The 12420-nt window shown below is 37.5% G+C and overlaps 1 non-coding gene across 1 annotated transcript; it reads left to right on the plus strand.

The window, feature by feature from the left end:
• The first annotated feature begins 505 nt into the window (after positions 1-505).
• Positions 506-577, plus strand: TRNAA-AGC (transfer RNA alanine (anticodon AGC)). The gene has a single exon. It is a non-coding gene; the product is annotated as a tRNA-Ala (tRNA).
• Positions 578-12420: the final 11843 nt, after the last annotated feature.

The following is a 12420-nucleotide window of genomic DNA, read 5'->3' on the forward strand; positions in this document are numbered from 1 at the left end:
AAACAGAGAAAAGCATATTAAGACTGTGTGAAATATCACCCTACACACAGATTTGTAAAAGAAAGTTGGACAGTCTTGATTTGGCAGTCTTGGCAAAGATACAAGGAAACAAGGATCCTCATGTGCTGCCGGTGGGACTGTAGATACATACAGGTATTCTAAGAGCACTTTGGCAGTATTAAATGTGTGTGTGTGTGTGTGTGTGTGTGTGTACCAATGCACGTGTGTTCACATGCACACATGCAACCTATGACTTTGAAACCCTCTTCACACTGGTTCAGAAGGAGACATGTATGAAGATGTCAACAAATAAACAAGGTTGTCTGTGGTACAAGGGAGTTAGAGGCAGTCCAGGTGTCCCATCACTAGAGGAATGGATATGTTCAAAGTATCTGACACATGATATGGAACCTTATGCAACAGTTCAAAGAAGCAAGCTGGATGTGTGTAAAGGAACATGGAAAGAACTTAAAAACAGCACTGTGTAAAAAAGCAAGAAACAAGGGGAGGTATAGCTCAGTGGTAGAGCATGTGCCTAGCATGTACGAGGTCCTGGGTTCAATCCCCAGTACCTCCATATAAAAATAAATAAATAAACCTAATTACCACCCCCCCCCAAAAAAAGCAAGAAACAGAATAAGAGCCATTAAACAATAGAGAATTAAAACACATACATTCATAAAACAACATTATAAAAAAAGCAACTTGGGGATTCATGCATATCCAAGCACATATTAAATACATCAGAGTGGCTGCCAATGCTGGAGATGAAAGGGGAAAATAATAAAATAAAATAAAACAAGAAAAAGATAAAGTGAAATAAAACAAGAAGAGACCTTGTATGGATGATCACATAACATCATGAAACTGAGCAGGGTGATTAACTCCAGTCTATGCACTTAAAGTCCAAAAGAAAAAAATAGCTGTAACTACTGTCTTTCTTGAAGTTCTTTTCATTCTGTAAATGAAATGTGATACCTACCTTTTGAGATAATCCATGTGAACTGTGTGTGAACAGCTCCTCCATCTAGCCACACTTGAGCAAAGCACACAACCTCGGAAAGCCACACAATGGGAATTAAATAGAATGGAGGATACACCTATAAACCAAACTATAAACCAAAGCTTAAATGCAGCCTTACTGATGAAACCAGAAGTGCAGTGTGGGACCAAGAATGAACATGTCACGTGTGAGGTCAGATCAGTGACCTCAGCCTGGTTATTTCCATCAAGCAAAAAGAAAAATTATTTGAAATATTATCTAACTATGAAAAGCAGAAGAGAACACAAGTAGCTCCAAGACATCTGCAAAGACAATTTAGTTGGCAAAGGTGGATTATTTGGTGTCATCAGGCGATATAAAATGCATAGTTTACATATGTGTGTGTACATAATTTTTTAAATGAATTAATTTCAGGATTCTATTCGCTTCAAAATGCCTTCAGTCAAACAGGAAGCACAAAGTGCCTGGTCTGATTCCAGGACGCTTCCTTTTTAAGCCTGCCAGGTCTATCCCTGTGCAGGGAATGAGTGCAGGCAAGGCTGAATATTTCTCTGTGTTTCTGAGAAAGGCTTGTCTCGCCCAAATCCTTGCAGCTGCAGACACCACCTGTGGAATGAATCTGCTGCCCTTTTTCAGTTCATTCTTTCTCATCTCCAACTGCCTGCCTAGACAAATGATTGCTGGGAGTTCACATGCCTTTTATTTTTCCTCAGCTCTAAAACTATAGCCATCTAACTTCAATTACACTCTAAAGTTAGCAGGAACTGCTTTTAAATGGAAGCCTAAGAGGTGGGGAAGTGAGGGAGGGAGGAATGAATTCTTGATTCTCTGATGCTATATTATCACCTGATTCTCTGAACTGTTAACTTCTGTACTTAAAAATTCCTTTATCTGGCCATTAAAGTGAATGATTCTAGGGGGAGGGTATAACTCAAATGGTAGAGTGCACGTTTAGCATGCATGAGGTCCTGAGTTCAATCCCCAGTTGTTTCCTCCAAAAATAAATGAGTAAATAAACAAACGTAATTACCTCCCCCCAAAAATTTTTTTAAAAGAGAATGATTCTATAAACTGTAATCTACCAGCATATTTAGATATTTGAACACATTTTTGGCTACCATTTCATAGTGGACTCACTACAGGTTTAACTAAAAGTATATCAAGATAACCTTTAGCAGCATGCCAAATTTAAATAAAATTAGCTTTAAAATGTATATTCACTTAAAAGAATATAACTTTTTAAAAGTATATAAAGACAAACGATTAAAGTAAAACTATCACAAAGTCTTAGAATTTTGTAGGAGAAAAGAACCTTAGCAATTACTGGCCGGTTCTCAACCTCTTTTTCTCTCTCTCGGCCATTGCAACGTGCTCTTACCCAATGAGTCTCACCTGGGAAGGACAAACATCCACACCGTAGTTTGAAAAGATCCCTCTTCTCTGTCCTCACACTGAGTTTATTCATTTTTCAAAGACCATGTGGTGCTAACTGATAATAAAAGTAATAGCATCATTCAGACTGTTCCTGTTTTATGGGCCAGACTCTGCCTCACCTTGAACCGAATGACATAGAGCAGGCATCTATGCAGCTATTGTCGTAAAACAACCGAGTCCCCACCTACAGAGAAGCACTGAGTCCCTCAACACTGTTTATTTCTCCTTTTAACCTTACAACTTAATTCCACACTTCCTCTGCTATTGATAAAAGTATTATTTAGCACTCAACTAAAAGTTTTTTATTGGCTAGTATTAAAGTATTTGCTATATTACCAAAAGCCTATAGTATTATTAATCAACTAACAATTTTTATGATGCAGTATCTGGCTTTGATTTTTTAAAAATATTATTATGCATATTCATGTAGAAATGTTACAAAATAGAGCAAACATTTTGAACAGAAATGAGAAAACAAAAAGGGAAAACATTCTTCATAATTGTGCCACCTAGAAGAAACAGCATTTTCCAGTATATACTTCTAATCTTAAATAAGAATGTTTTCGTCTTAAGCAAGAATATTTTACTTAAAAATTTTCACCCGAACAGACTTGTTTCTACAAAGGTGAGCGTCTGAGAAACAGCTTCTCTTGTGCACACAGCAGGTTCTGCGTTGGGGGAAGGAAGTGGCTCACATCCTGACAAACAGGGCATCATTGTTACTCTATCAGAACTGGCATAAAGCCTTCTTCAGCCAGAAAGACAATTATGTGACAGAGAAACCAAGAGTTGCCCTGTCTTAGGGGAAAGTGGCTTAAAAGCAGATTTTATTCACATACAGAGTATGCTAGGCATTTTCCACGTCTTCTCTCTAATTATTACAACCCAGAAAAACAAGGGGTTGAATCTGAGCTTCTCCTTACAAGCCAGGTAACCACAGATAAGTTCGAAGCCTGTCTCTGCCACATGTTCCTCATCTGTTAAATAGGGACAATAATAGTTTTTGCAGAGACCAATGAGTTATTACAACAGAGCCCTTAGTGCCCGGCCTGCAGTAAGATTTCCACAAACAGCGGCGGCAGTGTTGTTATGGCTGTGGATTGTCTGGAGAATCATGTGAAATACTCTATTTGAACTCCCTGCCACACTTAGGAATTATTATGACAATACTCAGTATTGCAAGGAGAGTTTGTTCTTGACCACTCACCTTTTCACTTGGCAGGACTCCCTTGTTTTTCCTCTAGTCCAGTGCTGTTTAGTAGAACTTTCTGTGATCATAGAAATGGTCAGTAATCTGTTCTATCCAATATGGTAGCCACTAGTCAAATTTGGCTATTGAGCTCTTAAAACGTGGCTAGTGCAAAGGAGGAATTGAATTTTTTGTTTTAATTTAATTTTAATTAACTTAAATAGTCACAGCTAGTTCCTTGATTTCTATCTCCTATGCCCATCTCATCACCTCATTGCCTTTAAGCACAAAGCACATTCATCTGTAGGGACTTCAGTAAATGTCTCCTTATTCACAGTAAGTTTTGAATAACATCATTTTACATAAAACTTTCTGAAATTGAAATATAGGTAACATAGTTCCTTCTTGATAAACAATAAAGTGCAATCATACCGTTAAGAAAGTAGAGACAAACTGGGTATGTATCCAGTGTTAAGCTTCCCAGCCAAATCTGGCTTTCTTTTAAGCACTTTTGCAAACTTGAATGAGAAGAACTTAATAACATTTCCAAAAAAAAAAGCTTGGCAGATCAGTTTAAAAGGCCTTTTTACATGTCTTGTATGATAATGAGATACTTCTGCTATCAAAGCCCTTCCTCACAATATACAGCAGGGTAATTCTTGATCTGCTTTGCTTCTGTGTCTTTAGGTCAGTCTTTACCTCCCTAAGGACTCTTGCTCAGAGCCTCCTTGTGAGCCTCAAAGCTGATGCCTTTATCCACACCTATTGGTGTTGAGCCTGAACTTGACCAGGCTCCCTGATGGCAGCCACTGAGAACTCAGAGCCAGTGACTAAGAAAGGGGCTGGGTCCTGGAAGTGAGTCCACACCCCCTTTTCTGGGTTCCAGGGTCCCTGCTTATTTTCCCTCTGTTATAAAGCCAACTGTAACTTCGAGTCCTCGATAAATCACTTTACACTTACATCAAAGAAAAACTATAAAGCCAAAAAACAGTTTTCATTAGGTAAGACTAGCTCTTCCTTCTCTCCTGGGGAAAGGCTGCCACCTGCTGTAATATGTTAGCATTGGGCTTTTCCAAGGTCACCGAACAACCACTTCCTTCATACAAATTAATGAATGCACAACCCCACCTGCCTTCGCCTCTGTGAGTCAGGGGTGTAAATAGGAGGGCAAACCAGGAGGCATTCCTCTTATTTCCTTGACGTAGGGCACAGAAGCAAACTCATCCATATGAACGGTGGCCAGAAGGATTCGGCATCACTCTGACTCTGAACATAAGAGCATCCTTTCTTCACCACTCAGCAACACTGTTTTTCAAACTAGCTTCTAGTAACCCTCATAAAGTGACCACTGCTAAGAGGCTTATCACGTTCTCCATCCTCCTAGTTCTATGTATGTTTGCTCTTCACAGCCCTGCCAAGTCTTTGGTAGGTGAAAGGATGAGAGAAGAATAAAAAAATTGATAGTTTACAGAATAGCATCCCTGAGCCTTGCACTCTTTCTGCAAAAATCCCAACCTCCCCCCTTTCCACCCGACCCTGATGCCATTCATCACCCACTAACTGTTGTGGTCTACCTACACACACACACACACACACACACACAAGTTTTAGGAGTGGGTTTTGCTTGCCATTATAGTCCGAGCAAAAAGTGCTCCCCTCTCCCACTCCCCTCCCTAAACTATGCCTTTGTTCCTGGAACTTACCAAACTTAGAATTGCTTAGGGATTCCAACATCGAGTAAACTCAAGTATAAACAAGACAACATTTACAACTAAAACTCCAATGTCCAAAAAGCTTGCAATATGAGAAAAATGGAACCAAGAACCAATAACTTTTAAGCAGAAATAGCTGAAAGAAGAATACCTCGATGCCTGGTTTTAGCTTTGTAGGATCCATGCCACTGATACAGATGAAAAATGTCTGCATGATGTTTGCCACCCTCTTCAGGAAACTGTTCTTTTCCTCACTGTAAATCACTGGAGAGCTCTAGATTTCCACCCTGTCTCCTGCCTGCATTTACAGGCAGGAAGAAGCAGGCTATGGAGGCAGAAAAGGACAGAAATGTTTTTGTTGGGTAAGAGAAGGCTTTTTAAAAGTTACATCAATATTCAAAGAAATGAACCCTTACAGTATCTGATGCTGCTGCGAATGTGTGTGTGTCTTTGTGTGTGTGTGGTTTTTAAAATAAGTTTTTTTATGACAACATTATACTTATTGTAATATTTTAAGTACTAAATATTTAAAATTTATTTCATTTTTATTTAGCTTTTATTTCATTTTTCTGCTTCTATAGTTTTTTAATCTGCATTCCTTTTACACACAATTTTGTAATCTACACAGCATTTTTAATGTTTGAACTATTCCTCTGAGCTATTATATCAAAGTTTTCGTAGTTATTCTCCAGTTGAAGATTTAGTTTCCAAGTTTTTCATTTTAATTACTAAAACAAATATCTTTGTAGAAAGTGCTTTTTGCTTTTTTCTAAGTTGATTTCATCATCCATTGCAGTGATGGGCATGTAGTAAATGCTTAGCAAATATTTGTTTGTAAGTAAATTATGTATAATAAATTATCAGAAATGAGAATATGGGATCAAACAGTAAAACAATTCTGGTGTAAACAAACTTGACGTTTCTTGTTATAGATTACTGAATAGCTTTTCAAAAGAATTTTTACTTATTTGCAATGTCATCAGACAAGTTGTTCAGCACAGCATTTCCATCAATACATCTGTTTAAATCTTGTTAATTAACAAGAGGTCAAGATTTGACAATAGTACGGCTAAAATCAAAGGACATGAAGAGTCTGAATCAATATGAAGAGTGTGGTGATGTTTTTCATTGTTTTTAAATACTTAACTATAGTTTAATTATTTCTTTAAGTCCTCATTCTTACTTGCTCGGCAGAACATATAATGGGATCAGTTTACCTCTCAGATTTGAACATCTTAGGCAGTTTGGATTTGTTAGCTTTAACTCAAAGGACAAAAGTGGGAGAGAATTTTTTAGACGGTGAAGTATAGGCTACAGGGAAAGGACAAGAGGAGTAGAGTTACTGACTGTGGTCCCCAGACCAGCTGCATCAGCATCACCTGGGATGTTAGAAATGCAGACGATGTTGGAACATTATCACTTCTTAGAAATACAGGAGCTCAGACCTACTGAATCCGAATCTGCATTTTAACGAGAGCTCCAGGTGATTCTTGCGCACAATGAGTTGGAGAAGCAGTGCTCCTGATGGTGAAAACTGCTGCTGCCAGTTGCCTGGGGGCTTTAGCAGAAAGGAGAGCCCACCGTGAATATTAAGAACATGGGTCTAAGGACAGCAAAGAGCCTTCTATAATGTTAAATTGGGCACTGATTCTCAATAGTATAACCTGGCTTTTAAAGAAAAATATTATGGAGAGTTTTAAATATAAGCTTATTAGGTGTCTCAGTAATTCAGACCCGCTTCTTTTTCAAGTACAGATTTATTTAAGTCATCCTAGCAGACAATGAATTATCTGATTTCTAAAATCCCCTAGAAACGATTTTTCAGCTCTCTTTTCTAAAAGTTTTCCTGCTGCCAATTAAAATAACTTGCTTATTTATGAGATTTAAGTTACTTGAAAGCAAAAAGCTTTGTTTACTTACATCAGAGACTGTCACAGCTCTTTGATCCACTTGCATCCATCCACTCACCTATTGGGTGACTTTAAAAATGCAAACATTTGGGCCTTAATTCATTCCCCTAAATCAAAATCTCTGGGTTTGGAGCTTAAGGATCTGCATTTACAAGTTGGTTTTAACACAAAATGAAGTTTGAAAACCATTGTCTTTCAAGTTTTAGCAGAAAGCTGAACACCTGAGCAGTGATTCTTACTCTTGGATGAAGAATGGAGTCACCTGGAAAATTTTAAAGAAACACTGATGTCTGGGTCCCACTCCCCAGAGATTTTTGTTTATTGACCTGGGCATGGAGAACCACTGAGCAGGTGCTTTAATAAATATTTGTCTCATTGTACTTGTCATTCACTTTGTGTGGAAAGAGAAGCGGCCAGAGGTTTGAATATACATAGTCATGAGCAATGGCAAACGGTTGGCCAACTGGTGAAGGCCTGGAAGAAGAAAGATTGGAAGATCAGGGAGGAAGAGGTCTGGGGTGGGATGCCCATATGGGAATGCGGATAAAGTGGGTGTGAGGATTGCGTGGGAACACCCGCTCAGAGCATCTACCACAGAAAAGGCACTAAACAGCCAGGAGACAAAATGGCTCAGCTGGTTGATTTGGTCAGCCTCCATCATCAGTTTCTACTCCAATCTAATAGCTGTATCCACAGAGCAGCCAAGGGGGCAGGGTGCAGGCTATTGCAAGAGCCCAAAAGCATGGCTCTCTGTGGAGTCAGTTGAGTAGCTGGTTGAAACTGCCTCACAGCCAAAATATTCCCTTTGTCCAGTCCTGCCAACTTCCTTTCGTTTCCTCAGTAATAATCCTTTGATCCTAATAAACTCCCTGCATGATAAGTTCCTTCTCAGAGTCTACTTCTGGGGAAATCAACTCATAACAATTGACAATGCCAAGTGTTGATGACGTTATAGAACAATTCGAATTCTCATACACTGCTTGCGAAACTGTAACTTGATACAAAAATTTTAGAAAACTGAAAGAATCTACTAAAACTGAACGTAAGTGAACCCTTGCATCCAGTGATGGTACTCCTAGGTATACACACAAGAGAAAATGCAGGCATATGTGCAACAAGACTTGTACAAAAATGATCATAGCAGCCCTTTTTGCAATAGCCAAAAATTGGAAACATTCCAAATATCTATCAATATAATGGTTAAAAACCTATGAAATTTTCATACAATGAAATACTATTTTAAACTGAAGGAATTTGAGAAACAACAGAGCAGGAAGGTCACTGTGACCTTCCCCTTCTCACCCCACCTGCCACCCTTCTCACCCCACCTGCCACCCTTCTCCTCTGGAACAGGTCATAAGACTCTCGTGTGAGAGGTGTCCTCTGTCTACCTGGAGTAAAGGTGCATCCTTATCTTGGAAGACAGAGGGACACCAAGAAGCATCCTAACAAAGAGACCTTGTATATTCCCCTCAGTTTACTACATTACCTCCTGCTCCTGAACTGATCCTGTCCCTCCATGACTGTCCACTTTTCATCAAACCTAGAGTTAAAATACACAGCTCTGTTTCTTTGGGTCTTCACTTCATTAGGAAGTTTCCCATGTCATGTAAAATTTATATTAAATAAATTTGTATGCTTTCCTCCTGCTTATCTTTGTCAGTTTGTCAGACCCAGCCACGGACTCTGAGAGGGTCGAGGAAAGCTTCTTCCTCCCCTACAGTATTAACCTGGAGAAGACAGAAAGGGGGCTTCTGGAGTATTGGTATTGTTCTAGAATTTCTTGATATGAGATATACTTACATGAGTGTTTTCATTTTGTGAAAATTAATTGACCCGTAAATTTTAATGTCTATATGTTATACATCAGTTAAACGCCTTTGCTTGTTAGAGAAACATACTAGAGTATTCATGAGTGAAGTAATATGATAACTGAGACTTTATTTTAGAAGACTTCAGAAAAATAGTTAGGCATGGGACAAATGAAACAAAAATATAGAATGTTTATCATTTTTAAGCTGGGTGATAGACACCAAAAGTTTCATTATTCTATTCTCTCTGCTTTTGTGTATTTCAATTGTTTTATAATAAAAAATTTTAAAATAAGTAAAGTTTTAATTTTAAGGTGGAGAAGGACACAAACCTAAAAGTCATGGATGAAAAAATTGATGATGGCTTCAATATCCATTCTAGCCCCCTTCCTACCTGCCTTCCATTGTAAAAGCTGTAAAGTAAAATGCTGGCTTTGTAAGCCCCTGGCACTGAGCCTGGCTATGTGACCTAATACAGTTTACTGAGGTGAAGGCAGAAATCATGCATTATAACTACATACATAAGCAACACAAATCAAAATAACAATGAGGTGTCATCTAGTCTTCACTAATTAGATTGATAAAGTTCAAAAAGTTTGTTAATACCAAGTGTTGGCAGTTCAAAGACAAAGTTGTTCTCCTACACTATTGGTGGAAATATGAATTTATATAAAATATTTTGGAAGGGTAATTTGGAAATACCTATCAAAATTCTGAAAGCAAAAGTAACATTTGGGTAGTAAGAGGTGATAAAAAGGAGGTGAGGATAAGAGTCTGCGCAGAGTCAAAATTGATCAGTTAGTTGACTGATTAAATATGGAGGAAAGGGTCCAAAATTATAGGAACTTTAATAGAAACTGGAAAGTCAGGAAGAAGTTCTCGTTTGGGAAAGCAGATAATTCTGTTTGAGATATGTTATATTTTCTGTTTCTTCATAATGAAGGCAATTTTGGGGGTCCATCCAGATCTAGAGTCTAGATGTGAAGACATACAGTCAGATTAATAATTTCATCAAGCAGCAATCCAGGAATTCAATAGGAAGCAAACTGAGAGAATGCCATTTAACCTCAACTATAAGTAGGATGCATTAAAGAAAATGTATTTCAAATAATGGTTGGAAACCACCCCCTACCCCAACCCCATCCAACTGGTAAAGATTTGAAAAAATTAATCTAGGTTGGCAAAGATGTAGGGAAATGGATACACGCCATATAAGCTGGCAGCAGTTAAGGGGTAACCCCTTAAAAACAATTTTATAGTATATAGCAAAAATCTAAAAGATGTAAGGCTTTTTGAGCCATCAACTCCAATTCTATCTGAAGAGTGTATGCAAATATTTTAATTTAATATTTAATGTTTTTTCATCAAAGTAATAATGCATATGGTTTTTAAAAATTAATTATTCTTAAAGACTTTTGTGGGGATACAGTTGGACCTCTGCTCTATCTCTTACCCATACTGCTCTTGAGAGGCTGCCACTTTCAATATCTGGCTGTTTTATCTATTATTTACCACTTTGTGTTTAAGTAATCTGCTCGTTCAGCTATTTCTTGATTTATCGATTTAAGACATTGTCTACTGACATCCTGTTGTGGTGGTTGAGAATTTAGCTCTTTTACTCAACTTCCACCTCCATTTCCTTTCCCCACCTCCTCCTACTATAATGTCATCATAATCTTTAAATGTCACATGGCAAGACTTTTTGGCAAAAATGTCATACGGCAAAAACGTTTTAATTCAGTAGCCCAGAATTTGTGTATAATTATGTGTATAATTATGTAAGATTTTCAAATCTCAAATGGCTAGCAATATTTTTTCCCCAAATCTCCAAACACAAAATCATCAAATAATCTATCAGTTCCATTTTTTTTCCCTCAAAAAAAAAAAAAATCCCTCTGTCTTCTTGATCTAATCAGGACTGGCTGTGCCCTCAGCTTTGAGGCCTGGTTGTCATCCCAGGACTTCTTTCACCATCCTCTGGGTTTGCTCTCCCATTTCCTGGACTCCTTGTCGTCTTTCTTTCTTGACTACCTTATATCTCAGAGATAGTAATTTTCTTAGAAAGGGTACAAATTTTTGAGATCTTGAGTCTCTGAAATTGTCTTTATTCTATTCTTACAGCATTTATTGGTGGTTGGGTATAAAATTCTTAGCAAAACATGATTTCACCTCATAATGTTGACGACAATATTCCATTGTCTTCTAGAGTTGGGTGATACTATTAAGAAGCCCTTAGTTATTGTTTCTTCTTCCTTTTAATACAGTAATTTCCCTGCTCTTTGGAAGCTCTGATGATCTTTACTGTCAGTGCTCTAATGTCTGGTCATCGTGTCTTTGTTATTTTTTCATGCATTGGATATTTCAACCTGGAGATTTATGTTCGTCACATCAGATAAATTTTCTCGAATTTCATTTATAATTTTTTTTCTGCCTCATTTTTGTTCTGTACTCTCTGGAACTCCAACAGGCTGAACAATGGAATTTCAATTTGATTTTTTTTTTTAAGTTTCTTACATTTTTCTCCTAATTTCCATCTCCTTGTATTCTTGTTTGACTTTCTGGGAGGTGTCTTCAACAATCTCCTCCTGATTTTCTGTAGGACTTTTTATTTCAGTGATTATATTTTTAATTTTCAAGTGCTTTTTTGAAAAAAAAAAGACTTTTTTCTGCATCCTGTATCATCTTTGTTTCCTCCAAGTTCCTTTTTTGTTTGTTATTTATGATATTGTGGGCTTTTCTTAATTGTCTGGTGATTCTTGGGTCTCTGTTGTTTTTTTAGGTGAAAAAAATCAACTGAAGAAGTAAATTGAAAGCTCTTGCTGGGGTGAGGGGAACAGGTCAAATGATGGGCTTCTCCGAGGGTGATCAGTTGGTACACCAGCGTTTTTATTGGCCAATTACCTAATGCCAGTATGTGAAAATGTTTTTTCTGAGGCTATGTAGCTCCTCCATTGAAGAATCCTCCATTCTTCTATCTTAAGTATTTTGTGAGCAAAATGTAGAAATGGACCTGAGTAACATTTGAGTTATTATACTTACTGACCTTGTTTAGGCTGGTGCAACCAAGGAAATTCAGGTTAAACCCACATTAAAAATAGGCGGGAAGTACACACACCAAAATTTTAAAATAGTTGTGGGTGATTTTAATTTTCTACAAAATTAATTATGTGATTTTAAACAATTATTTAAGTAAAACAAACCATAAGACGCAAACCACCTAATTTTTTAATGGAAAAAAAGATTTCAACAGATATTTCACCAAAGAGGATGGATAACAAGTAAGTACATGAAAAGATGCACATCTTTGGTCATTGGGGAAATACAAGTTAAAACCATGATAAGATACCACTGCATACTCACT

Source organism: Camelus dromedarius, chromosome 15, assembly GCF_036321535.1.
Source record: "Camelus dromedarius isolate mCamDro1 chromosome 15, mCamDro1.pat, whole genome shotgun sequence".
In the NCBI taxonomy this organism is placed as follows: Eukaryota; Metazoa; Chordata; class Mammalia; order Artiodactyla; family Camelidae; genus Camelus; species Camelus dromedarius.